At 35.0% G+C, this 13043-nt stretch overlaps 1 pseudogene; it reads left to right on the plus strand.

The window, feature by feature from the left end:
* Nucleotides 1–5085: 5085 nt before the first annotated feature.
* LOC149955988 (very long chain fatty acid elongase 6 pseudogene) lies at nt 5086–8304 on the plus strand (annotated as a pseudogene).
* The last annotated feature ends 4739 nt before the right edge of the window (nt 8305–13043 follow it).

Genomic DNA, 13043 nt, shown 5'->3' on the forward strand with positions numbered 1-13043 from the left:
TACGCTTTTCTATATCAAGGATACAAAAGACCTAAACCCAATAACCCGATGCCAAAAGACATTCAATAAATTAGGCCACAAACTAGATATATCGTATCCGTATTCAACGTTTCGCAAAAATGTACTAAAAGAAATGACTTTGCTTTAAAAATTTATATCTGTAACTTTGCAATTTGGATAAGATGCAAACTGGAAAATATATATAGATGAGTAAACGTAAAATATAAATTGTAAATATATGTAAAAATTGATTTTAAAAACTTTTTAAATGATTTTAAACTTAAACAAAAAAACCCTACTTATATTGACATGGATGTAAAAAAAATCATTAATATAAAAAACCCTGTAATTTTGCCAAAAGCGTCTTTTCGACGTGTTATTTTGCAGGAAATAAAAACATTTGAATTGAATTGAATTTAATTATAATAATATAGTATAGTTATATAATATATTAATATAATAAAACAATGTAATAATTATAACTATATAATACAATATACAAATAAAATTTAAAGACATAAGATATTTTCTGCCTAGTAATTCAACAGAAAATGTTTTATTTTTTAAATTTTTATTATTAACCTCGCGATTTTGATCCCACTTTGTGGCACCTAGGAGCAACAAAATCAAGGAGAACGCAGCTAGCCTTTAAACACGCTAAGGCAGTGTTGTGTACAAATTTCATTGGATGAATCTTTAAGAGGAACGGGGGGGGGAGGCAATTTCCGAATTTCCCCCTTCTGACGGCAGCAGGCGCTAAAGCGTCTAACCAATGAAAAATGTACACAAGGAAATGCACGACTTTTGGCGGGTTGCGTTCTCCTTGTGTGGGGTGCTGTGTTTGTTGCTCCTAGGGTGCACTGGGTAAAAACTTAGAACGACTCCTTCCGCGTTGAGTTTGCTAATACTCTTCTACTGGTTAAATGGGTTTTCCACCGAGTTCTTCGGTTCCCGCTTTCCATAAAAACCCTGTTGAATAGGGAATAAGATGACTTTGGCCTATTTTTGTGATTGAGAATTGGGAGAAAAGAAGATTACTATAAATTTTGATACACTAACTCTTTAGTTGGGAAATAAAAAATTGGGAATAATGGTTGCCTCATCTCAATCGGGGACAAAATTTTCGTAGAAATAGGTTTGGGAGTAGAGTTATGGGACACTTTGTATTTCGTCTATAGGATGATTATCATTTAAAGGTAATATGTTGGTAAATAAATAATGTATACGCTCTCGAGGAATTGGCAGAAACTTAGAAACCCCCCATAGAGGAGTCGTTTTCAACAGGAAAATCTAACACGTTAATTGTTTTGAAAAATCTTTCAGTTTTTTTCAATCATAGTTTTTAATTTAAATAAACTGAGTATTGATTTAAAGTAAAATCCAGCAAATCTTTCATACTGTCGTCGGACACAAATTGGTGTAAAAACTACACATATTCGAATAGGATGAAGATGAATAAGCTCATTTCTAATCTCTAATTATCAAGAAATCCGTCGGACCCTTGCCAAATTATCCCAGCCCAACGGACTTTGGTTGGAACGAAATCAATGGGATTTGCCAGATTGAGGGAAATTTCCCAGATCTAGGGAAATTATGACCCCTAAAACCGGTAAAAAGGGTAAAGGGAAATCCGACCAAAAATTACCTAAATCTGGGAAATTCGAGGGGAAAAACTTTTTTTTTTTGGCAATTTGGAAAGTCGTCTGCTAAATAAGTGATCCATAGGAACAAGTCCGAACGACTTTTTCCAAGCACAAACTATTTACTGGTAATATTGTTTCTAGTTTCTATTCATTGTGAGATGAAAATAAAAGTATTATTTTCTTCAGGACATTTGTTATTTTTGTTTTACAACGTCCCCTGTAATTTTTTTAACGCAAATATCATTGTTTTTAGGGTTTTGGAAAACTGGGGAAATTTTAGTCCAAAAAAGGAATTTTCAAGGGTCGGAAAGGGTAATTCAATTTTCGCAACCTGGCATCACTGCCCACAGCGCTACAACCAGCACCAGAAGCCCTTTTGGCTCCAAGGAAATGTTATCGTAAGAAGGGTTGCAATAGCAGATGTGGTTGCTCAAAGAACAATCAGTTGTACAGATCTTTGTGCTTGCGACGAATCATGCCTTAATCGAAAAGATAATCGAGATATGGAAGGAGATAGTTTCTTCAGTTTTTAATATTTTGTAATTATAAGAAATTGGTATTGTTAAATCTTAAAATTAATGTTTAGTTTTTTCAAGTAAATATTTTTTAAATACTAGTCGATGTATTTAAAACGATATTTCATTATTAATTTAGAAGTAAAATTTGTTTACTCTGCCAAAAACTTTTAAAAAAATTATAATTATTAAACAATAAAAATATATATTTTCCTAATTTGTATAACAATTTTGCAATTTAAAATAAAATGTTTATTTTTATTTAGTTGTTTAAATAATGTGGAATATAGCTTTTAAGCTGTTGTGTAATTTCTTTAGGTAGCATAAAGCCAACACGCTAATCTTCACACCATCTCAGCAAAAATAAGGATATTGTTTTCGTTCAATTCATTTAGATAAATCCAAATCTTTAGTTTGGGATGTTTTTATGCTATTTCACAAAAAAAAATCAAACTTGACTTAATCTACCAAGGAAAAAACAATTATCTCCTGAGTATCCTGTACTTTGAAACATTCCATATCTTCATCGTTAAGAGACTAAAATAAACTGAATGATTGGAGCATGTTTTAATAAAAATAAAGTTAATAGTTGATTTTATAAAATGTCTTTACGCTTGCCCAACTTGTTGAAATGTGGCCCTGGTATAGTTCAGCCAATGCCTAAGAATAAGTTCATAAACTCTTTAGTGGGAGAGAAAACGGATCCACAGCTGAAGCGGGGAGGCAAAATTTCAACAAGATGGCCAAGGTTATTTTATAAAAAGAACTATTAAGTTTAACACCTATTTACAAAAATAAATAAAACCAAAACTTTCTTTTTTAGGCCATTCCTTCGTAAAGCTTACAAATATTTAGTTTTAGGTTATTTCGCCCACATCATGAACCAAATAATAATACGGTTTATTAAAAATCGCACCCAGAGTGCCTTTTGCATTTCGCATTGAGAAAAAAGACGCTTGCAATTTCTACTCTAAATGAATAATTTTTATACAAAACATTTTACCAGTTTAGCTTAAATTAAGCATATATATTTTTACTAAATAAAAGTAAATTCATATGATTAAGAACCAACGTGTTTTTCTGGAGCCGGGCCTGCGAGAGTATTTAATCCTCCAATAAAGTATATACCAGCGCCGCGAGTGGCACAAAAAGTGTTGGTGTAGTACACTAAAATCCCGAGCTAATATTCCCTTTAAAGAGAGTATGAACTAGAGTTGTAAGTCTGGAAATTACCAAGCCCTTTTTTTCCGGAAAATTTTCCGTATTTTACCGAAAAAAGAAAAAAAAGGGTTTTCATTCCATGATTGCGTGATTAGCTCAATACTGTTCGCAAATTTTAATTTCCGGGAATTTTCACCTGATTTTGTCGAATCCAAAAGTAAAACTAAACCTCTAGACTAATTTGGAATGAAGACCCTTAAAAAGTAATATACGTTTCAATTTTCTATTTTTCCGGAAAATTAACAACTCTAGTATGAACTTAATCAAAAAACGTTTGCCTGCTAGCACCTAACTACCGCCAATAATCCCTGGTGTCCGAAATGTTAAATTCCTCGATCCAAATATGGAAGATCAAACTCCCTTTAAGGTAAAATATAATGGTTAATTGGAGTGATACAAACCTAATTATCAAACTATTAAACTGCTATACGTGACTTCGTTTTGGCGAATATTTTTTACTTTGATTTAACGCGAAATTGAGTAAAATTAAATTAATAATAATAAACCGAGTGAAGGTCTTATATTATTTGATCTGATATTATTCTTCGAAATACAATCATTTTTATTAACCGTTTAATGAGTGCGGGAATTTTTCGTTTTAACTTAAGACAAACCTATAATCAGAATCAACGAATTCCTCCAAGGAAAGGTCTCGCTCAATTAAGAAATTAAAGATTTTAATTTCAATTCCGCTAAACCAAGAAATCTTTTCCAATAACAATGAAATTGCTATACTTGTCACGTCGCTCATCCACTCGCGACCTACGTCTTCGAGGAATATATTTCACTCTTGAAAATATAGCAGCGGTTCGTGAAATTTTCTTCGTCTAGAAGCCGCTTTTGGCCGGCCTTCGTTCCGTACGGAGAAGATACGTTGTGGAAGGCCGTAAGGTTACGTTCCGAAGAGTCCGGGAGCGCCTACCTTGAAACCAGAGGCGTTTACCACCATTAGTAAGGCAGTGAAAGTGAAACGGGGAATATCACGATTTCACCGGAGGCGGCTGCGGTGAATGATCGCTCTGAATCCCCCGAATTTCACGGAGAAATCCCCAGTCGCTCCTATTTAAGCCGAAGAAAGGTGTGTAAATCGGGGAAATACCGCCAGTCGAGAAAGGAGATATTACCGCTCTTCGCTTTCTGTGGGATAATAGGACTATTCCCAAAATATACCAGAATTTTTGCATTTATTTATCGACCTTGAAATCTATCGCTATTGCCCATTGGAAAATTTTCGGTAATACCGTCTTTAGCGTAGATTTTGTATAAAACCAGTTACGATTAACAAATCGTCTTCACTATAAATAGGAAATTGACTGAAAAGGATCACGTTGAAATAGAAATCGAGTTAAAAGGAACTAAAAGGTTAGACTATATTGATATCCATCAATGTTAGAATATGAAAGTTAAAGGGAACGATATAATATTATAAATTAAATCACTGTTTAAATAATATGAAGTAGGTCAAATTAAAAGCTGAAGTTGATTAAAATTATAAAGACCCAAAAAACGTGAACTATAAAAGATTCAACTGAAGGCAATTCAAGTGCAACGATCAACTGAAAGGGTCAACTGAAAAAGCGAGAGTTCAAGGATCAACTGAAAAAGCGAAGCTCAAAGATCAACTGAAAAAGCGAAGTTCAAGGATCAACTGAAAAAGCGAGAGTTCAAGGATCAACTGAAATAAGTGCAAATTAAAGAAATTAGCAATGAATTCAATAGCCGATTTCGACAACAGATTGTTACTAGCGAATGTAACGGCGCATAAAGGATATCCGTACTTTTCTTACGTTCAATCTTTCGAAAGCGGCTACGATCTGGAAAAAAATCGACGATGGTTGAAGAACAACTGGCACCTCTCACTGTACATCACAGCGGTCTACCTCGCGGTTGTGTACTGTTTGGAACGCTACATGAGAAAACGCCAACCGATCAACATTCGCAAAATATTTATGGTTTGGAACATTGGTTTGGCCGTTTTCAGCATTTGCGGAATGTTTCGAGGAATACCCGAACTCGTGCACGTCTCGACCAAGTTCGGGATCGAGGGCTCCGTTTGCGACTCTAATTTCAACTCGGTGTCCGGGTTCTGGTTTTCTATCTTCACCTTCTCCAAAGCGATCGAACTCTTCGACACCCTGTTCTTGATCCTGCGCAAGAGACTGACGTCCCTGCATCTAGCGCACCACGTCATCGCCCTGCTCATCACTTGGGCCCTGATGGCCGATATACCCGCTTTGGGACGATGGACTTACACCATGAACTACACCGTTCATTCTTTCATGTATTCCTACTTCGCCCTCAAAGCGTGCAAGATCAATATTCCAGAATCCGTGTCGTTCAGCATTACTTGTTTGCAAATTCTGCAATTTATCATAGGACTTTTTACCGCCATGTATTGCGGATATGTCATTTTAAAAGGACACTCTTGTAGCACGTCCCTTTCGGTCGCGATCATTTCAGTATTAATTAACGGATATTTTTTCTACATTTTTGGAAAGTTTTTCCTTAAAAGGTATTTTAGTAAATATAATAAATCGAAATGTGAGTAAAAAGATTTAATTTTTACTTAACTTACGACTTGTTTTTATTGTAAATAATAAATGACGCCTATGTATTATATACGTAAGGGGATAATTACGCATTTTAAACGTATAGGTGGCTCGCCTCTTATTTAACTTTTATAAATTATTTTGTTGGTTAAATTGTTTTCTCAATAAAGAAATGTTTTTCCCAAAAGTTGTACTTTCAATGCCATTATAATATTATATCGTAGTTCTAAGATTTTCCTCCACAGACCAAGATACTAACATCGGATATTTTTATTTTTTCTAAATGAATTACGAAGAAGTTAATTTTATCAATTTAATCATTGTCATTTAGATTTGGAGCTCTTGGAACGTGGTAAACCTTATAACCCGACCAGGCGAAAAAGTTTTTTTTTGCCCAAACCTTTACTACGTAATATCAGAAGTTCATAATAAACCCCTCCAGGGGAAGTATTCCACTAAAAGCCTCTTTTTCGTTCAAGCTGAACGTTTCTTTTTTAACAATTACATAATTTAATTATATTTTTCTTATTAGGCTGAACCTTTCTCTAGTGCTTAAAATAATTTTGATAATTTGAATATTAATAGTTAACGAGATATAAGGTCCTAGCTAAAGGGTAGTTTGGGCGCTCACCCAACTTCTTTAGCTCCGGGGGTTCGAATTAAAATGTAATAACTTAATTACTTTTAAATTTACAATTGTCAAAATTATTTTAGTCACTAAACACGAGGCTGCTCTACACTTAAATGTGAATTTTAGTTAAAATCTAAAATTAGAAGAGTTCATCTTGAAATAGCGCGAAAGTAGACAATGGTCACTGTAGTCTTCCCCCTTAAACGCGGCCCACTCGCGGTTGGTGATAGAGGTCGGGGATGGTTAACTTTTATTCAATTGATAAAGGTCTCAAAATTATTCGTAAAACGTTTTGATCAAGTAATTTATATTTCTGTATTATCCGATTAATTTTTTGATAAATTTGTAAAATTAATCGGAAAAACGACGTTTGTTTCGATAAAAAACTAAAATTTTCCGAATAATACATGTTTTTTAATCATTTTCCGAAATATTAACCGGTAAATTTCTTTGTTTACATTTTTTTCCCGAAAAAATCAATTTAATTATGAATAATAATTAACCATCACCGACCTCTAGATGGTGATAGCCCTACACCGTACGCGTGTTCGCCGCCCGTCGTCTGCGGTCGGCAGGCGTAAAGATCCTTATAATAACGCGTCTTGGATGACGTTTAACATCGCTGATAAAATTATGAAAGGTTTACTTTTTAATAAGTTTAAATATTTTAGTAAATTAAACATTTAACATCTTTTAAAATATTAAAGAGTGTGAATGGACAATGTATTTCAAAATACCCTAATATACTGTTTATAATTGTGTTTATGTTATTACATTAGTTTGTTTTCTTATAAATGGTATTTTAATTAAAACCAAAATTTATTTTCAAATATAATTGTATTGAAAGTAAAATAAACTTAAATCATATACACTTCAAAATTATTTCCTATTTATTTTTAATTAGCTTGAGCTTCAGCATGACCATAACAATATCAATTTCTGTACTTTAAAAGTTGCGTCTGTATAATGAACAGGGCCGTATTAAGGCATGTGCCAAGTGTGCCATAGCACAGGGGCCCGCCGCCGAAGTGAGGGGCCCGCCGCCGAAGTGAGGGGCCCGCCGCCGAAGTTAGGGGCCCCTCCTTCGAAATAAATGTTTTTCCATTTTTTTAAATATTATTATTTAAAGTCAAAAAGTAAAGTCTGAATTTTTTTAGGGGCCCCAAATACTACTTTACACAGGGCCAGGGGCGTAGGAACGTTTTAGAAGTTGTAGGGGGCAAAGATAAACCAAAAGGGGTCTGGAGAATAGTTTTGAATTTTTAATCGAGTGTAGCTTCTCCGAATGCATGTGTACTTGTTACTACTATGTAAATTGGCGGGAAAAGACTGAAATTTAAACACAGTTGTGGTTCTATAAGCTTTTTATGCTTTTAAAATGAGAGTTTGAGAATTGTGAAGATTTCAACTGACCAAAAAGTTGGAGGGGGCAATAACATTATTTTCCCTTCCCAGAAAATTTCTAGGGAGGGGAATTGCCCCCCCCCCCTGGTTCCTACGCCCCTGCACAGGGCCCTCAATAGTGGTTATCCGGCCCTGGTAATGAATAAACCTGTCATAGCCTTTATAAAACAGCTCTTAATATAATATTTTATAGAAAAACATTATATAAAGCTTTTATAATATTATATAATTAGCTTACCATTTATGTGTTCAACATTTTTTCAACAAACTAATCGCTACCTGAGAGGAAGGTACGTGACTTTTGGAAATTATTCCTTTTTTTTTGTTTTTTTTTTAGATGAAAGCCCAGTTGGTATCAGAAGTACGATGGTTTTTTTTTTATTTACCGCAAATGATTATTAGTTTAGTGATCGCGTTTTGAAAATCGCCTATTTCAATGCATTTTCGTAACTAATGAAATGGAAGTTCTATACTTCTGCCCCCGAGATAGAGCAGGACACGTGAAATCAAAATTTATTTTTGGTGTGTACTAAGGAGTAATACTAAAAAATAAATTTTTAATTGTAGTAGATTACATGACGTAAAAATGCGTGTGTACAGACTATACTTTACTCTTATAAATAGAGGATTTGGGTGTTAACTGAATATTTAAATTATACGTACCTCAATCAATTTCGTTTTCCGCGTTTTGAACACTTGGAGCACGTGATTCTTGTGCCACTTTTGGAGCATTTTCTTTCATTTAGGCCAAAGTAGACTATCGTAGGTTTCCTAGGTTTGGGCAGTCTAGAGGACAGTACCTAGCCTAACACACCTAGTATTGTTCAAACCTATATATTAACTTACTCTAAGTTATTTTAATTTATGTTACGATCTGAGAATAGAGGTCGGGGATGGTTAACTTTTATTCAATAGGTAAAGGTCTCAAAATTAATCGTAAAACGTTTTGATCAAGTAATTTATATTTCTGTATTATCCGATTAATTTTTTGATAAATTTGTAAAATTAATCGGAAAAACGACGTTTTTTTCGATAAAAAGCTAAAATTTTCCGAATAATACATGTTTTTTAATCATTTTCCGAAATATTAACCGGTAAATTTCTTTGTTTACATTTTTTTCCCGAAAAAATCAATTTAATTATGAATAATAATTAACCATCACCGACCTCTATCTGAGAATCATCCCGAAAGTAAGTTAATATATACCCGAGAGTAAGCTACAACCTACCCGTAAAGGCCGTAAGTAAGCTACAACCTACCCGTAAAGGCCGTAAGTAAGCTACAACCTACCCGTAAAGGCCGTAAGTAAGCTACAACCTACCCGTAAAGGCCGTAAGTAAGCTACAACCTACCCGTAAAGGCCGTAAGTAAGCTACAACCTACCCGTAAAGGCCGTAAGTAAGCTACAACCTACCCGTAAAGGCCGTAAGTAAGCTACAACCTACCCGTACAGGCCGTAAGTAAGCTACAACCTACCCGTAAAGGCCGTAAGTAAGCTACAACCTACCCGTAAAGGCCGTAAGTAAGCTACAACCTACCCGTAAAGGCCGTAAGTAAGCTACAACCTACCCGTAAAGGCCGTAAGTAAGCTACAACCTACCCGTAAAGGCCGTAAGTAAGCTACAACCTACCCGTAAAGGCCGTAAGTAAGCTACAACCTACCCGTAAAGGCCGTAAGTAAGCTACAACCTACCCGTAAAGGCCGTAAGTAAGCTACAACCTACCCGTAAAGGCCGTAAGTAAGCTACAACTTACCCGTAAAGGCCGTAAGTAAGCTACAACTTACCCGTAAAGGCCGTAAGTAAGCTACAACCTACCCGTAAAGGCCGTAAGTAAGCTACAACCTACCCGAAAGTAAGCTAAACCCTACCCGAAAAGCGAAAATAGGCTTTTTCCAGTGTAATGGGCCAGGAATGTGTTCTACAACGTAGCAATAATATTTAATTAAAACTCTTCCCGAGATCAACTACACCCACATTTTATCTTTTTTGTTTTTGATTAGTATAGACCAAAATGAAAGTTTGATTTAATGAGTCCTGCTCTATCTCGGGGGCAGAAGTATAGAACAGCCCGAATAATAATTACTACACCATTAAATTCAGCGTAAAAAATGCTACCAATAAATCGTAAAAAAAAAACGGAAACAAAAAGGGGGCGGTCCTATTGTTTACATTGGCCTATAATTGTGTCCTCTAGCTCGGTCTAAAGACACCATTTTATTTTAAAGCCCCAAAGCCACCCGGTGACTACTTACGGTACTACTTATTTTTCCAAACACGTCATAATACCAAGAACCAATGGAAAGCGCCCGCGGTTTTTCAACTGTCGCAGAATGATCTATCATCAAAAGAAGATGGGTTCAATGAGAAATGGAATACTTCCTCCGAAGGGGTTTAATATGAACCTGTGATAATATATATTATATAGACGAATCGTTTATTCCCATTCGACCGAAATCCCATTCGACCGAAAGAATTTTAAAATGTAGCCCAATTGGCGGGGTGATTTGGTATTTTATTTATAAGGTATGTACTATCGAAGATCCATGTTTAGGTTAGGTTAGGTTAGGTTAGGTTAGGTTAGAGTTGGTTAAGTTTACTATTTCAGTTTTGGTTCAGTTACTTTTCTTCACTAGGTGAAGATAAAAATATAATTCATGCTCATAGTACAAAGATATTAAAATGGCTATCCGCTCCATTGCAAACGACTTCAGTAACTAAATTGAAAACATAGCAAAAGCCCATTTATATAGCAGCGTTCGGTCGAATGGGACAAATAAAAACCGCACGTTTCGGCGGAATTCGGTCGAATGGGACACCTCAAAAACCGCCTTCGGTCGAATGGGTTTTCGGTTGAATGGAACTAAAGCAGACGAATACGGAGAAATTCTTTTAAAAAAATCGTAAGCCTGGGTAAGAAATGTATTTTTGAATTAAAGGTGGCGCTAAAATTTCGGAGTAAAAGCACGCAATTACCTTTAAATCATCTGACCGCTAGAAAAACCTGAACTTTTAAATGTTTGGATTTAAAGCTTAACTAGCTAGCGGAACAAGGTTCGTAAGCTAGTAGATGATATTATAAGAACGAACTTCCGAGGGAATTGTGGGTAGGAAAGGTGCACCTGATTGGCTATTACGGGAGTCTGCGCAGAGCCTACATTATCCTACTTGTACACTTTTACAAAAGGTTTCGTCGAAGTGGCGGTTCAGTGTTCCACATCTTAAACTAATTTATTTAATTATTAAGTTTTAATGATTAAAACGGTTTTGAAATAAGAAAAACGTAGTTCTTGAAAATGACCGTAACAACTAGAAAAAATGGTATTCAAATCTAACTTTAAAAATGTTTTTCGGGCAAGGCTTAATTCGTCTTCCAACGTAGGTCTGCTTTGGAAGTGATTTTAAATGAAGATTTAAGTTTACCAAAAGGACAGCCTCTACAACCCTAAAGGCCACACTTTGAACCACCCTCGACTCTCATTTCACAAAATTAATTTCAACTAATTATATTTAATCAGGGTTTTAATGTTTTTTTTTACTTTAGTATACAATTTCCATATTTGTACTAGACGATATGTAAAAGTTAGTGTAGGGAGCTGTTGGCTCGCGTGGCTTGCAGGGCTTGCCACCACCCTCCTACGTATTGTAACCCGACGACCTGAATTAATGACTTTAAAAGTCGCTCGATGACTTAATCCTAAGGTGGTGCCTGGGGTATTAGCCTAGCTGATATTTATATAGATACTGCAAAGCTGAACCAAAGGACTGGTAGAAGTTTCAAGTTAACAAGCCAGTTAACTTTGTAAAGTTTGTATCGCATTACAATTCAATCTAAGATATATATTAAAATGGTCATTGCCCATTGAACAAGTTGTTTTTTCATTAGAAATCTGAGATTTAAAAGTGGGTGTTTTCTGAGGTGGGTGGGTCCAAAATAACCCACTGGGTGTTTTGTATTTTGACCCTATATTTAATAATAGTAAATCGATAAGAGATCTTTTATGTATATCGTAAACAAAAAATGACAACGTAAGGTCATAATCAGCCGACGTTCATAGACCAATGAAAAAAGGTTGATGGTTGTAAAAATCAGTCGTGAGATGTCGCTGACATCACAAATATCACGTGAACAGGCTGGATAAGCCACTTGTTTAAAATTCCTTCCACGTGGAACAAAGAAACACAGGCAAACAAAAATGGATGTTCCTCGAGGCGAAACCCCCGAAACAGGAGAAGGGAATGTTTTTCTCTCGTACCACCTTGGACGAATAATACCATATAATTCATTTTATGCGCTTTTAGTGGGTTGAAGAAGTATCTAGAATTAAGGGAACATGAAGTTTTCGAAAGAGAGGGTAGTTTTTCTGTCGCAGATAGGAAGGCAATGCTACTTAGCTCAGAAACTATCGAAGGTTTACGTATCACGAGTAAGTTTAAGCATTTACAATTTAACAACAATTTTAACTTACCGGAATTATTAATTTTGTAGGCATCTCAATTGTAAACATCATTAAGTTTATGTTAAGAAAGGGAGCCCAATTTGTTTTGACTAGTCGTCTCAACCTAGACTATACGTTGAACAACATTTCAGTAAAATTAGAGGTTTGGGTGGAGCTTGTAATAATCCTAATGTAAAACAGTATGGTGTGCCAAAACAGAAAAACCCAGGATTAGCAGCAATATGTTAAAACCCCCAACGATGGAAATTCAGAGCTATTTGTACAATTATATTGAATAAAGAAATGCGTCGATCAATTAGAGTCATTTCAAGGTCTAATGATAGATTCACAGTTATTATTTCACTCATAAAAATTGTGTTCTAAAATATTTAAAAATATTAAAAACATTTTAATTGCAAATTATACGTATCCCTATTTAAATAAACAGCGGGTTACATTTTACATTTTGTCTATGTAGTATATATTTCGCAAATTTTCTTTAATGACTAGTATAACCATTTGAAATTTCGGCTAGTTGGGTTCTTAATTTATTTTCCCTGGCAAGCTTTTTGAGATCAAGTTGGTGTTTTTGCATCAAACGAAGCCCATTTGACAAAGTATTTAGGAACTTACGATTGCCT

This window comes from Leiobunum rupestre, chromosome 2, assembly GCF_980474605.1.
Source record: "Leiobunum rupestre chromosome 2, qqLeiRupe1.1.hap1, whole genome shotgun sequence".
Lineage (NCBI taxonomy): Eukaryota > Metazoa > Arthropoda > Arachnida > Opiliones > Sclerosomatidae > Leiobunum > Leiobunum rupestre.